This window comes from Sparus aurata, chromosome 1 (genome assembly GCF_900880675.1).
Source record: "Sparus aurata chromosome 1, fSpaAur1.1, whole genome shotgun sequence".
Lineage (NCBI taxonomy): Eukaryota > Metazoa > Chordata > Actinopteri > Spariformes > Sparidae > Sparus > Sparus aurata.
In genome coordinates, this window is record NC_044187.1 from 27,561,985 (window position 1) to 27,574,869 (window position 12,885).

General features: G+C 42.5%; 1 protein-coding gene across 3 annotated transcripts in view; it reads left to right on the forward strand.

The window, feature by feature from the left end:
- The first annotated feature begins 47 nt into the window (after positions 1-47).
- Positions 48-12,885, forward strand: part of LOC115581773 (adhesion G protein-coupled receptor L1) — a 34,585-nt gene continuing 21,747 nt past the window's right edge. For 2 of the 3 annotated variants that reach the window (XM_030417150.1, XM_030417159.1), the window contains exon 1: positions 49-1,075. The gene's annotated coding sequence lies outside the window, so the exon portion shown is untranslated. Of the gene's footprint in view, positions 1,076-12,885 lie in introns of all 3 variants that reach the window. The other variant, XM_030417169.1, reaches the window with a different exon arrangement.

The following is a 12,885-nucleotide window of genomic DNA, read 5'->3' on the forward strand; positions in this document are numbered from 1 at the left end:
CGCGCATGCACAATTGCGCGCACACGCGCTCGCAGGCACACACGCTTTGCGCGCTCTCGAGTGCAGAGCGCGCAACAAGCGGACCAGAGAGAGAGAGAGAGCCAGAAGAAGAGGAGAGAAGGACGGATGCAAGGCGAGGCCAGGAGCGGAAAACCTTATCTCTCCTGCTTGTCCAGCTCTTCTTCTTTTGTTTTTTTATTACTATTATTATTATTATTATTATTGTTATTATTAGTATTATAATTATCACTACTGCATCATTTTATATAACGATTCCTGCTTCTTTATATATATATATATATATATATATATATATAGAGAGAGAGAGAGAGAGAGAGAGAGAAAATAGCCTGATACATCCCCATGTCCGTCCTGATGTGCTGCTGCGCCTCATCACGATTCTTAAAGGATATGCAAAGCGGCTGCTCTCACGTCGACGCGATTCTCCGTTAAATGCAAGGATGTAACATGACCAACGATGACAAACGACGACCGGGCTTGTTGAGCTGTAGAAATCGACGGACGGACACGGAGCAGCGCGGGTCTGTGCGTTAATTTGCGCCTAATTATTGTTTCCGCCGCGTCTTTTCCTCCATCCCTCCATCCATCCACCCGTCCCTCCATCCATCCGCTGGAGCTACAAAGGCCTATAAGCCCGCACCATCTCCGGGCATGAAACCCGTGGGAATTATGATACCAACGTGACGCAGAGTCACACAGCGCAGCGGGGAAGACATCGAGCCTCGACAGGACGGAGGGAGGGTGTGAGGTCCAGCAGAGCAGAGCAGAGCCCCGCACCGTGCACTGCTCATAAAGGGGGGAGGAGGAGGAGGAGGAGGACGCCCAGTTGTTGTTGGACACATCGCGCTAATGACTGCCATATAGCCCAGCAGCTGGTATCGCCCACCACATTTTTTGATCCCCCATTGAATATTTTATTTGTTTCATGCATCGGGCGGCGCGGAGCGGGAGAAAGGGAGGAGAGTGCAGTGGGTGCGTGAGGGCGCGGAGAGACGGGATGCGGGAGACGCAGTGAGCGAGGAGGACGAGGAGGAGGGAAAGCGGAGGATTGACGGTAAGATATGGATATAGGCTATGAGGATGCACCCCGCCCCTCCTCTTCTCTTTCTCTCTCCCTCTTTCACTCTGCCTCTGTCAGAGGTGCCCTGATCCTCTGCTGCTGCTGCTGCTGTCAGGGGCCATTTGATCAGTGAGAGACAGGGATCTGATGTGGCCTCATACTCCTGGATGCCGTTAAAAGCTGGGTCAGTAGTAGTGTAGGAGCGTGAGTGCACGTGAAATATTCATGGGCACGTGATTAGCCTCCTGTGGGCCCTCAGAGGAGCGCAGGGAGAAAGTGGCATAATGACTCAGGGTGTCCCACGCTGGCCTCCCCAGAGGGGTCCGTCTGAATTATGTTCACTGTCACACGCCGTCAATGCAGGGTCTGGTGTGCTGCAGTGAACAGTGGTGTAAACACACACACACACACACACACACACACACACACACACACACGCACACACACGCAGGTACAAATGCAGGTTTTGGTTCCAGTGTTTGCTGGTTGGTTTGCTTTGCTGATTCACCACAGATGGGAACATGAGGCGAAAAGAGACTGCGAGGAAGAGAGTGAGAGTCCATTATTAATATTTCAGAGAGAGGATGAGAGGACTGGGTCAGTGGAGGAGGCCAGGCAGGCAGGCAGGAAGGAGTGACCGTGAGGAGGAGAAACAGGCAGAGAGATGCAGAGGAGAAGGCAGAGGAATGAGGGAGAGGAGAGAGAGAGGGATGAAGAAATGGGAATCCTGCTCCTCCGCTAGGATGGATTTCTACATCTGTAACCGCACGCGCGTGTGTGTGTGTGAATGTATTGTTTGTGTCGAATAATGTCATGTGTGTGTCATGGTCATAGCGCCCCGCAGGTTTTGTGTGGGAGAGAGGGAAAGAGTGATTTGAACTGATTTATATGTAGAAATGTGAGTGAGCGCACATTTTAATAAGGTGACTCACCTAGCTGTGTGTGTGAGTGTGAGTGTGAGTGTACATTTGTGTGTGTGTGTGTGTGTGTGTGTTTGTGTGTGTGGGCCCCCGCTCCATGCATGTTAGATTGAAGGAGCAAACAAAGGTACAGAGGTTTGCTTCCATGTAGAGATCATTTACATTTACCACTGAGGAGAAAAAAAATCAAATTCATTTGATTAACACACAAGCGCGCACACACTCACACACGCGCACACACACACACACACACACACACATGCAGAGAGAGACAGAGAGAGAGTTTGGATGGATTTTCTATGATTTGACTTGTAAAACGCACCATATTTGTGTCTCCTCTGCGCGGACCACCTCACACAGGTTCCTATCATGTCTCTCTGCATCAGTCGGACGCACTGAGTCAGTCGCTCTGCTTGTGCTGTGAGCGTTCATGCAGGCCCGTTCAGAGCGGGGGGACATCAACTGGGATTTCAACAACACTGTGAGGCTGCAGCTAATTGTTTTTTTTTTTCATTCTCGGTGACAAAAAAAATGATTGGCTGATCTTCAACGAGATGAAGAACAATCAAGTGGAAAAATGTTTCGCAGAGCTCGAAGTGACATCAAGCTGCTTGTTTAGTATTGAAAATCCTTGATATTATATGAAGAGGTCATGAGACAAATGAGATGAGGAGCGTTCCTTAAATGAATAAACCAGCGTCAGTTAGACTGAGGTGCACATAAAATGATTTTGAAAAATAAAAACGAGGTATCTGTTTATCTGTTTCTGCAAATGAACGTGACTAATGTGACTAGAAATCTCAGAAACGCTGCAAATTCCCACATCTGAAACACTGTTGCCAATAAATGTTCATCACTTTGGCTCTAAATATGATTTTACTGAGCAATCAGTTATTAAGATAAGCTGCAAATGAATGTTCTGGCAATCGACTACTTACTGTGATCTTTCTGTGTACTTCATTGCTGTGCTTTCCTGGGATTGATGGTAGGGTTAGTTGTTTGAGTTGAGATCTCTAATGTGTCTGAGTCACATGTTGACAACCTTACCTCCCTTATAAATGCTGTAATGATTCAACACGGTATGACAAGGTAGCCAGATAATGTCCCTGTGTACAAACTGGAACGTACAGCTTTTCAGCCCCTGCTGAAGGCTGCTGGAAGCAGAGCAACAGGAAGCTGTGGTTATCTGTATCTGGCTGAGCAGTGCTCTTTGCTATTTTCACTGTAAACATATAAAACTGACACTGTCCAATAAGACGAGCGAACATTATGTTACGTGTTGTTTTCTAAATTCTACAAATTGTGATGTGAGACGGAAACAGGAGATATGAATTTGGCTGCTGTTCGAATTGTTGAAGCAAATATAGACACGGAGGCGAGAGAAACTTCCAGGCTGAGGATATAAAAGCAAGGACGAGACATTCTGATCAGAAACCTTGTTGTTCTCCTTTTTCTTTTTTGTAAATTGCTCATCTGATTTTCTATCTTACTCTTTACAATCTTAAATCCGAGCATATCTTTGTTCAAGCTTGAATAAAAACTGGTTTGTATTTTATATACTCAAACCAAAGATCATGACTTTCTCTGAGATCATCTGACAAACTCCTTAAAGATCCAATTTGTCCAACCTTTGGGTTTCTGTTCTTGTCAAATAGTCATGCTTTGTTTTTTTTAACCCATCATATGTTGACGGTTTAGTTTGGTACCTCATATTGGCCACCAACCCAAAGCATCAGTATGTGACAAGTCGGAACTGAGACTCAACAATTGACTAAAGTAATAATTGGATTTGAAATTCTAAGGTTAAAAAATCACGTAAAGCTGTTGTTTGCTGCTGTTTTGCTGTTTTTGAGGCTTTATTTTAATAGTCTGAAGCTTACTGATATGTTTGAGTTGGTGATACACATGTGTGCAAGAAACAGGCTAAAAGTTCAAACTTGAGGCTGCCCTTTGAACATCCAGACGAGCATCTTCGACGGACAGAGAATCTCCTTCAGAACGAACCCTTAAAAGCGTTTTTTCAGACAGCAGTGTAGATCCCTTCATTGTTCACAGGCTTTTTAGATATAGTAACATAAATTTAAAATACCCGTTTCCCTTACAGGGTCATTGCTGGCATGCGTGTAGATTTTGGGAGACCTCCGTTCTCCAGCCGTCTCCTGTGGTGTTTTTTCACATCAGGTGAGCATATCAGTTGTTCTGTGGGAATAGAATTACACAGTTATCGAGGACAACAATATCGTTTGTGCAGTGCAACACAGTTAGAATGAGATAATCATGAAAAAAAAGGGACAAAAAGGAAAATCACAAGTTGCATTTCTTGATAAGTGATTTCCTTTTGTTTAAACATCATTATTTCTAGCTTAGTTTTGGTCACTTTCCTGAGTACATGGTTTATTCAAGGACCGTTGGAAATACACAAAATCTGGCAATGGTTTCTTTTTTTCTTTCTTATATAGCGTCTGGCTGTAATAAATAGTGTCATTTTGGTCATATGTTTAAATGAGGGTTGTTAGGGTTAAATATAGCTCATCATTTGGTCACAAAGTATATTGTCCAGTAGGTGTTGGGCGATATGGATAACCCTTTGCTATCACAGGATATGATATTGATACTGTAGTGCAGCACATTTTCTGAAAACCAATTTCATAAAACTGCTTGGACGAAATATCCAAGAGATCAGTGTGCAAAACACACATTATTGTACAGGTGCTGAATCCAAAAAGCTGTGCTGTTAGTTCCGTAGAATCTCCCCTTCAATTTCTTTGTTCTTCGTGACATTTCGGAAAAGTACAGCGTGTGGAGCCCAGATGGTAAAACACTCAAACACTCAGAACAGGAATGTCTACCTTTGGCAAATCCAGACAAATATATAAGTCCTGCACTGACATTAAGCAATGGTGGTTTAAAACTAAGAGATATATTCATGAGACAGCTTCCATTTTATGCGAGTTACGGCAAGATCTCTGTCCGTCACCTCACCATGCAAGTCGTCTTATTGTTGTCCAGCTCCTGCCTCTTCTGCCTTCCTGCGAACAAATGCTGCTGGATGCACTCGGCTCTGCTCTGTCACTCCTCTGACAATAAATTCAGACGAAGAACACGCAGTTTTTGTAGCCATGACGTTTTGTCACACCTCAGGATCAAAGTCGTGTTCTGCGTGCAGGAGTTTAGACTTGGTGACGTGTGAAACAGGCTCATATCGTTGTAACGTTTTCTGCTGACACACAAATGAGATTTAGCGGGCGGGACGCCACACACAGTACAGAACAGACAGCTGACTACATGTCATCTCAGTTTCTAAATGCCCAGCGCACAAGGTTGTTCCTGTACAAGTACATAACCTCAGTAAAATCATAAAGTTTTCTCATGTTATGCTTCCAAAAGAATACATTAACGTCATGAAAGCACGTGTTGTAGGTGTGTAAAATATGCAGACATTCAAAATGCCATCAGAGCAGGAAAAGCTCGCACAGACACTCCTTTTGGGCTAATTTGCAAAACTCTCCAAGACAACACGCATCAAAGCGCAGTCACACTGCTCATACATAAGTACAACTGCGGATGTGTCATGTGTTTAACATTAGCAATCCATTATGAAAAATTAACCATCCCCTGAGACATTCTGTTCCCGGTCACTTCACATATTGGAATTTACATTTTTCCACGAACCACCACATCTTTTTGACCTTTTTCTTTATTGTAAAAAAACTTCAAGCTGACAGCTAAATACAGTAACAGTGCATTACAGTGAAGGGATAATTACCTTTTTTTTTTTTTTGAATTTCGCTCACAGTATGCTAATATGAACACGCCCATATGTACATTCAAAGAGTTATTAGCATCTGTAATTGTTCCAGCTGTTTGGAAGTGGGCCATATGGACAAAATCCTATCAAAGTAAATGTAATTTTATACTTTTACATTGATACATAATGCGATATTTGAAGTGACATTGACAAGTGACATTCAAAGGGTGGGGATGGAATGAATAAGCTTAATTGTCATATTTATGCAAAAATGACATAAAAATCCAATAAAACAGTTTCTGCTCTTGCAGTTTTGTCAACAATAGACTAGCACACTAACTGTGTAGAACTGCCTGTCCGCACTTGCCATGGCCAGATCCGGTCTTAATGAGATTGGGAAACAAAATCTACAGTCCTCAAAACAAAATCATTCTAAAGTGAGTCCTCAGCAGTCAACACAAAGAGGACAGCGACTTGATTGGTCTAATTCAGACTGTGAGGAAGTGGGTTTTCTAGTGGCTGGTCCTAGTTAACGAGCCTCTGTAGCAGCAGACCAGTTAAAGCACAAGGACTAAAGACACGTTTAGCCATTCATTTTATTACTCAAGGATTTGCACTCCTCTGTCTCCTCTTGGTGACCATTGCAGTTTAATTCAAAGCTTCAAAGCAACTAAAAATCAGAGCCTGATCATTACTGCACTTCTGTTGAAAAAAATACAGATATCGATGTATCGGCCATTTCGATACATCCTATATACACAGAATACATACACATTTTGGCAGTGACCTTTCAAATGTGTATATATATATATATATATATATATATATATATATATATATATATATATATATACATATATATATATATATATATATATATATATATTCACTATATATTGCCAATCCAAATACTTAAAATCAGGTGTACCAATCCCTTCCATGGCCACAGGTGTATAAATGCAAGCACCTAGGCATGCAGACTGTTTCTACAGACATTTGTGATAGAATGGGTCGCTCTCAGGAGCTCAGTGATTTCCAGCGTGGTACTGTGATAGGATGCCAGGAGAACAGTGCCAGGTGTAAAGTTTGGTGGAGGGGGGATTATGCTGTGGGGTTGTTTTTCAGGAGCTGTGTTGGCCCCTTAGTTCCAGTGAAAGGAACTCTGAATGCTTCAGCATACCAAGAGATGTTGGACAATTCCATGCTCCCAACTTTGTGGGAACAGTTTTTGGATGACCCCTTCTTGTTCCAACATGACTGTGCAGCAGGGCACAAAGCAGGGTCCATAAAGACATGGATGAGAGAGTTTGGTGTGGATGAACTTGACTGGCCTGCACAGAGTCCTGACCTCAACCCGACAGAGCACCTTTGGGATGAATTAGAGCAGAGACTGAGAGCCAGGCCTTCCCGTCCAACATCAGTGTGTGACCTCACAAATATGCTTCCAGAAGAATGGTCAAAAATTCCCATAAACACACTCTAAACCTAAAAAGAAGAGTTGAAGTTGTTATAGCTGCAAAGGGTGGACCGACTTCATATTAAACCCTATGGATTAAGAATGGGAGGGCGTTTTCACACCTATAGTTCGTTTGCTCTGGTCTGAATCAGGGACCAACTTGTTTAAATGTTGCATGTTGCCTCGAGTTTGGTTTGTGTTCACACGGCATTATTTACAAGCGAACCAAAATGTGTGATGCACGAGGATACGCAGCAATCCAGTTAAATTTAGCACCGAGCAGACAGGAAGTTAAGCACCAAAACAACAATATGACATCCGGTTACTTTTCAAAATAAAACACGCCGTGTTGACACCAGCACACAAATCTCAAAAACAGACAAACACCAGCTCTTCTACTAATCCTTCGGTCGGGAACACCTTCTTCTGTTGTTTTTATAACACATAAATATAACTGCGGTCGCAAGTGATCATGTGATTATCGTGTCTACTGGACTGCGCCGTGGCGGACTCAACCCGCAACAGGTGGGGATTGCCTGACGGCGGAGCAAAACCGGATTGGAGCCGTAATGCAGTGGAAATTCGGGGTTAAGCACTGATGCTTCCTGCAGTTGGGTCGGATCGAGGTTGGATCATGTTCTCACCACAAACGAACTGTACCAGAGTTTGTCTGGAACCGGACCGAGACCACCTCTTCAACGAGGTCTCGGTCCGGTTGTTTTGGTCCGCACCCGAGTGCGATTGATGTGTTCACACCTTCCCAAACAAACTGCACCAAGGGGGTAAACGCTTTCGATTCAACCGAACTAAACAAGGCAGGTGTGAAAACGCCCTCAAATTCATATGCGAGTCAATGCAGGTAAGTGAATTTAGTGTCTAAATATATATATATATATATATATAATATATATATATATATATATATATATATATTAGGGCTGTCAAACGATTAATTTTTTTAATCGCGATTAATCGCATTTTGTCCATAGTTAACTCGTGATTAATCGCAATTTTTTTGGCACATTTCCTCTGTTCTAAATGTACCTTAATGTATTTTTTTCATGTTCTTAATGCTTTTAACAACATAAGAAAGGGCAAATATGCTTGCTTTATGAAAATGTTTATTCAACACTTCAAATCATGCACAAAAAATATCCCATCACCCTAAATGGGATCAAAACATGGTGATGTCTGCTTGGCGAGGGGGTGGGCTCTCTGCATCTGCCGTGTGTTTGGCTTGCAAATGATATTTGAGACTTGACGTACTTCAATGGTAACTCATTTCATGTTGACAGTACGTGCAGATAACTTTTGTCCTATCGACCGAACCATCTGGCAGTGTTTTGAAAGTGAATTTGCCGTTCATAAGTCCTTTCTCCATTTCCTTTTACTTTCGCTTTTCAGTCTACCGTGTTTTTCCCAAAAGCCAACCCTGCTTCTTCTTCTTCTGATTCCCTTTCTTATTCTTCTGCCACCCTCTGGATCAAGACTACAGGTGCCACTGACGGCCGTAAATCAAACAATGGGCGTTATTAACTTTGACAGCCCTATATATATATATATATATATATATATATATATATATATATATATATATATATATATATATCTATATGTATATATATGTCCAGGCCATATTACTATAATTAATGGTATTATTAGAATTGTTAAAATGAATGCAAAGCTCTGCTGTGAATTACTAAAAAAGGAAATATACACCAATTAGCCACAACATTAAAAGGGGTAAGAAATAACACTGATCATCTTGTTACTACTACGATATTGTTCCTTTGAGAATACTTCTTCAGTCCTGGCCATTCGACACACACCGCCCACCCAAACACCATTGCAGGAAGATAACAGTGGCCTCTCAGCAGCACAATGTGCACTGCCACACTGCAAAGACTACTCAGGAACGGCCTGAGGAACATGACAAAGAGCTCAAGGCATCGACCTGGGCTGGATCCCGATCCGTGGAGGCCCCATCTTGCAACTCACAGGAATCAAATGATCTGCTGCCAGTGCCCTAGTGCCAGACACGACGGGACACCCCCAGAGCTCCTGTGTCCATGCCTCGACGGGTCAGAGCCAAGTCTGATGCTCAGTGGGGCCTCCATGAATCAGACTTGTTCCGGCACATGCTGTGGATGCTCTTACAGTGGAGTCACGCTAAGAAGGGTTTGCTTAATGGTCAGTGTGGCGGAGGAGAAACAAATACAGCAACAAATAACTCTGTCATTATACAAATCAGAGTGCAAGATGGACTTGAAAAAAACGTGGACCTATCCCTCTTTGTGGGTTGTTTTCCCTTTGTGCATGGCAATCTTTGGATTGACAGTGACAGATCTGAACTACTTCGCTTCATAATGTGCAGTGATCAGGTAAAAACAAAGCAAAACAAAGGAGTGATGAATGACCTCGCACGCTCCAGAAATTTTGGAGATTTTCCCATGCCAAGAAAGCGCTTATAGGGCACTAAGGCATGGTGTGCTTTTAACTCAGAGAGCGTGTGCTGAGAGCAGGATTACGATCTTGATATATATGTGAGGAAACCTATCAATGTTTAATCAACCTTCCTGCAGTCTTTAGAAGAGGCTCAACTCTTTTGGTGGATGGAAATCAAATTACTTCTCACGCAAAGCCTTCACACAAACCATCTCTGTCTGCCACACATACTGTGAGTATATTAATACAGAAATCAAGGGAGGGTTGTTGGCCCGTTTGGCCTTCCATACATATACACATAAATTACACTATCCATGTTTAAATCTGCTCGTATTGTAGATTTTTACATCAAATTTTCATATATATATATCTATTTATATAGCGAAGGGGTTTCTGTGAAACTGATGGATAACATCATAAAAAGAAACAGCGGATGACTTAGAAAATGACTTGATCTGGATATATCTGCAAGCAATTTCCTTCATTCAGTACAACCCCTAATGCTCTCACGGGCGTCCATCATGCAGTGCAGGTCCTAATGCTCTGAACTTGGCCCTGAGCATTGCCTGGGTTTCCTGCCTGCAACAAGCAAATGATTGACAGAGGGCGACACCTCCATTCCCCAGAGTCTCGCATCGACCAGACAAACATACAGGCTCTAAAACCCTGTAAGTGGCTTTGACTGCGGCATGTAGGCCTCAGCCCTCTGGGAGCCATAGAGGTCAATGGCCTGAAACGGGCTCGCAGTCACAGAGGACACTGTAGTGTGTTTCAAAATCCTTTCTTAAGCCAAAAATACTATTGACAGCGACAAGAAAATTCTCCACACTGTCGTTATTAAAAAAGCATTTCAGCCAATAAAGCTTTTGCGCTGGCTGTGCTGTCAGAAGTCCAATCTCTACATCTCTCCCTCATCTCTTGATTGCTCTCTCTCTCTCTCTCTCTTTCCATCACTCTCTCAGACACACACACAAACACACACAATCACTCCTCCATTAGGAACATAACACTACAAGGCTGTTTTGTCACTTTGTGCTTCACAGCGATCTACCCTCAGGCACTGATAGCTCTTTGACCAAAAGAGGGGGGAGGTTACTCTCTTTCTCTCTCTCTATCTGTTGATTTTATGGCCTCCACCTCCAACAGCATGAATCTTTGTACCTGGCTTGATTCAACATCAGTTTGAATGATTTCCAACAGGGTGACTTTAATGGCTTTCAGGTATCATTTGCTTCCCGCAGCAGTGAGTCACTCAATTTTCAGTTTTATTTATTGCTCAAATTTTTGTGGAGCCCAAACCGCACAGGAGTTGTTTGGCAGACTAAATGTTTATTCTGTGTCAGAAAACAGTGAAGACGCCTATTACAATTTACCACAGCCTGAGGTGAAATTGCTTGTTTTGTCTGACAAAACAGTTTAAACCTCAGAAGATAATGAATTCACACGGAAAGCAACACATTCTCACATTTAAGAAGCTGGAACCAGCAAATATTTGGCAATTTTGCCTCATAACCCTCTAAAGCCCTCTGCTGTAGGTCATTACTAGCTCGTACTGTGAAGCCAGACATGGTTGAAACCCAAATAACTTCAATTTAAAGGTGCACTATGTAGTTTTGGGAAAGAAAGAGAAAGATCTGCATTGAAAGATTTTTTTATGCCTAAACAAACAAAATGAATAAACTGTCTTTGTTTTCATGACTGACCAAACTGAATAAACAAAGTGACCTTAAAGGAATACACAGTTTTATACTGGGGACTTTATTATTCTCTGAGAACAGCTTGTTTATTCAGTTATGGAAAAAAATTATTTGTATTTATTTTCTTTTTGAGTTTGTATTATTATCTATTTTATATTGTAAATATTAAAATTCTTAATGTTTTAATGTCTTCTCCAAACCTACATAGTGCCCATTTACGTTTCTGGTGGTGATCTAGCCTTGTGTTAGAATATCACACTGGGTGAACATATGTAATGCTTGAACGGAGAGCTTGAGTAAGAATAAGATGATTTTAACAACCTTAAAACTACTTAATAGGTCTCAAAGGGTAAAATACTGTTAAATACATGCAGAAAAATGCAGTTTACACTGTATGTGTGCATGTTTGTGTCTATGTAGGTGCGTGCGTGTAATTTATTTCACTCCAGGCCCGCTACTCACACACTCTCACTTAAAGACTGCTGCTCCTCCAAGTAGGCCGGCCGGTGGCCTGGGGCTGGATTTTGGTTGCAGGCAGGGCGCATGGTGCTGCGAATAGGGGGAGTGGGTGTGTGGCTTTGTCAGGGCCCATCAGTGTCCTTGCTCTACTTACTCTGCATCAACACTTAAGGGTGCATGCATGAGTGTTTGTGTGTATGTATGTGTGTGTGTTTGTGTGTATGTGTGTGTGTGTGTGTGTTTGTGTGTGTGTGTGTGTGTGTGTGTGCGTGCGTGCATGTGTGTGTGTGTATCTTTGTCTGAGAGAGAGAGAGCAATGAGAGTTGCAAGCAAAAGAACATGCTGCCATAAGGGTTTTGGATGAGATGAGAGTATGGTGTGCATGTGTGTACGTGTGTGTGTGTGTGTGAGTGTGCCCGCGCATCACTCTGTGTTGTGAAAAATGTCTATGTATAAACAAATGTAATACTCTAGGTTAAGGGCTAACCTGTCTGTGTGTAATCAATGTGTACCCACACAAAGGAGACATAGGCTTAGAATATGAACGTACACAGCTGTTAGAAATGCAGCAAAGGTCATTTTTTCTGAAGCAGCTGTCGAGGTAAACAAGTCTGTTGGTTTTGTAAGACTCTACCATAACAACAAGATATTATGAACGGTTGTGTCCTGAGTGTCGGGCGGAAAAAAAACTTCACTTATGGGAACTAAAGCCCCAGGAGACCGGACAACCGGTTAAGATCTCATCACGGGAGACTGTGTAGGTGGCTAAAGCTCAAAAACAGCCTCCGTCTGGACAGAACCTCATGTAGAAATTTGGAAAACAAGATTGTGAAATTGCTGGGAACTGTCGAATAACAGGAAATGATATTGGCTAGGGAGAAGGTCCGTCGAAGACGATGGAAAAATTGTGAGGGTGTGGAGATAATCAGTAACACACATGGATGGTTTACAGTATGAGCATTGTTAAGATTGTCCACAGGAAGTAAGGATTTTTTACTTTCATGAGTGCAATACATCCTAAATTCCTGTAGCCTCTTGGTTCTTAGAGAGAATGGAGTTGTCCTAACAGTACAGTTGAT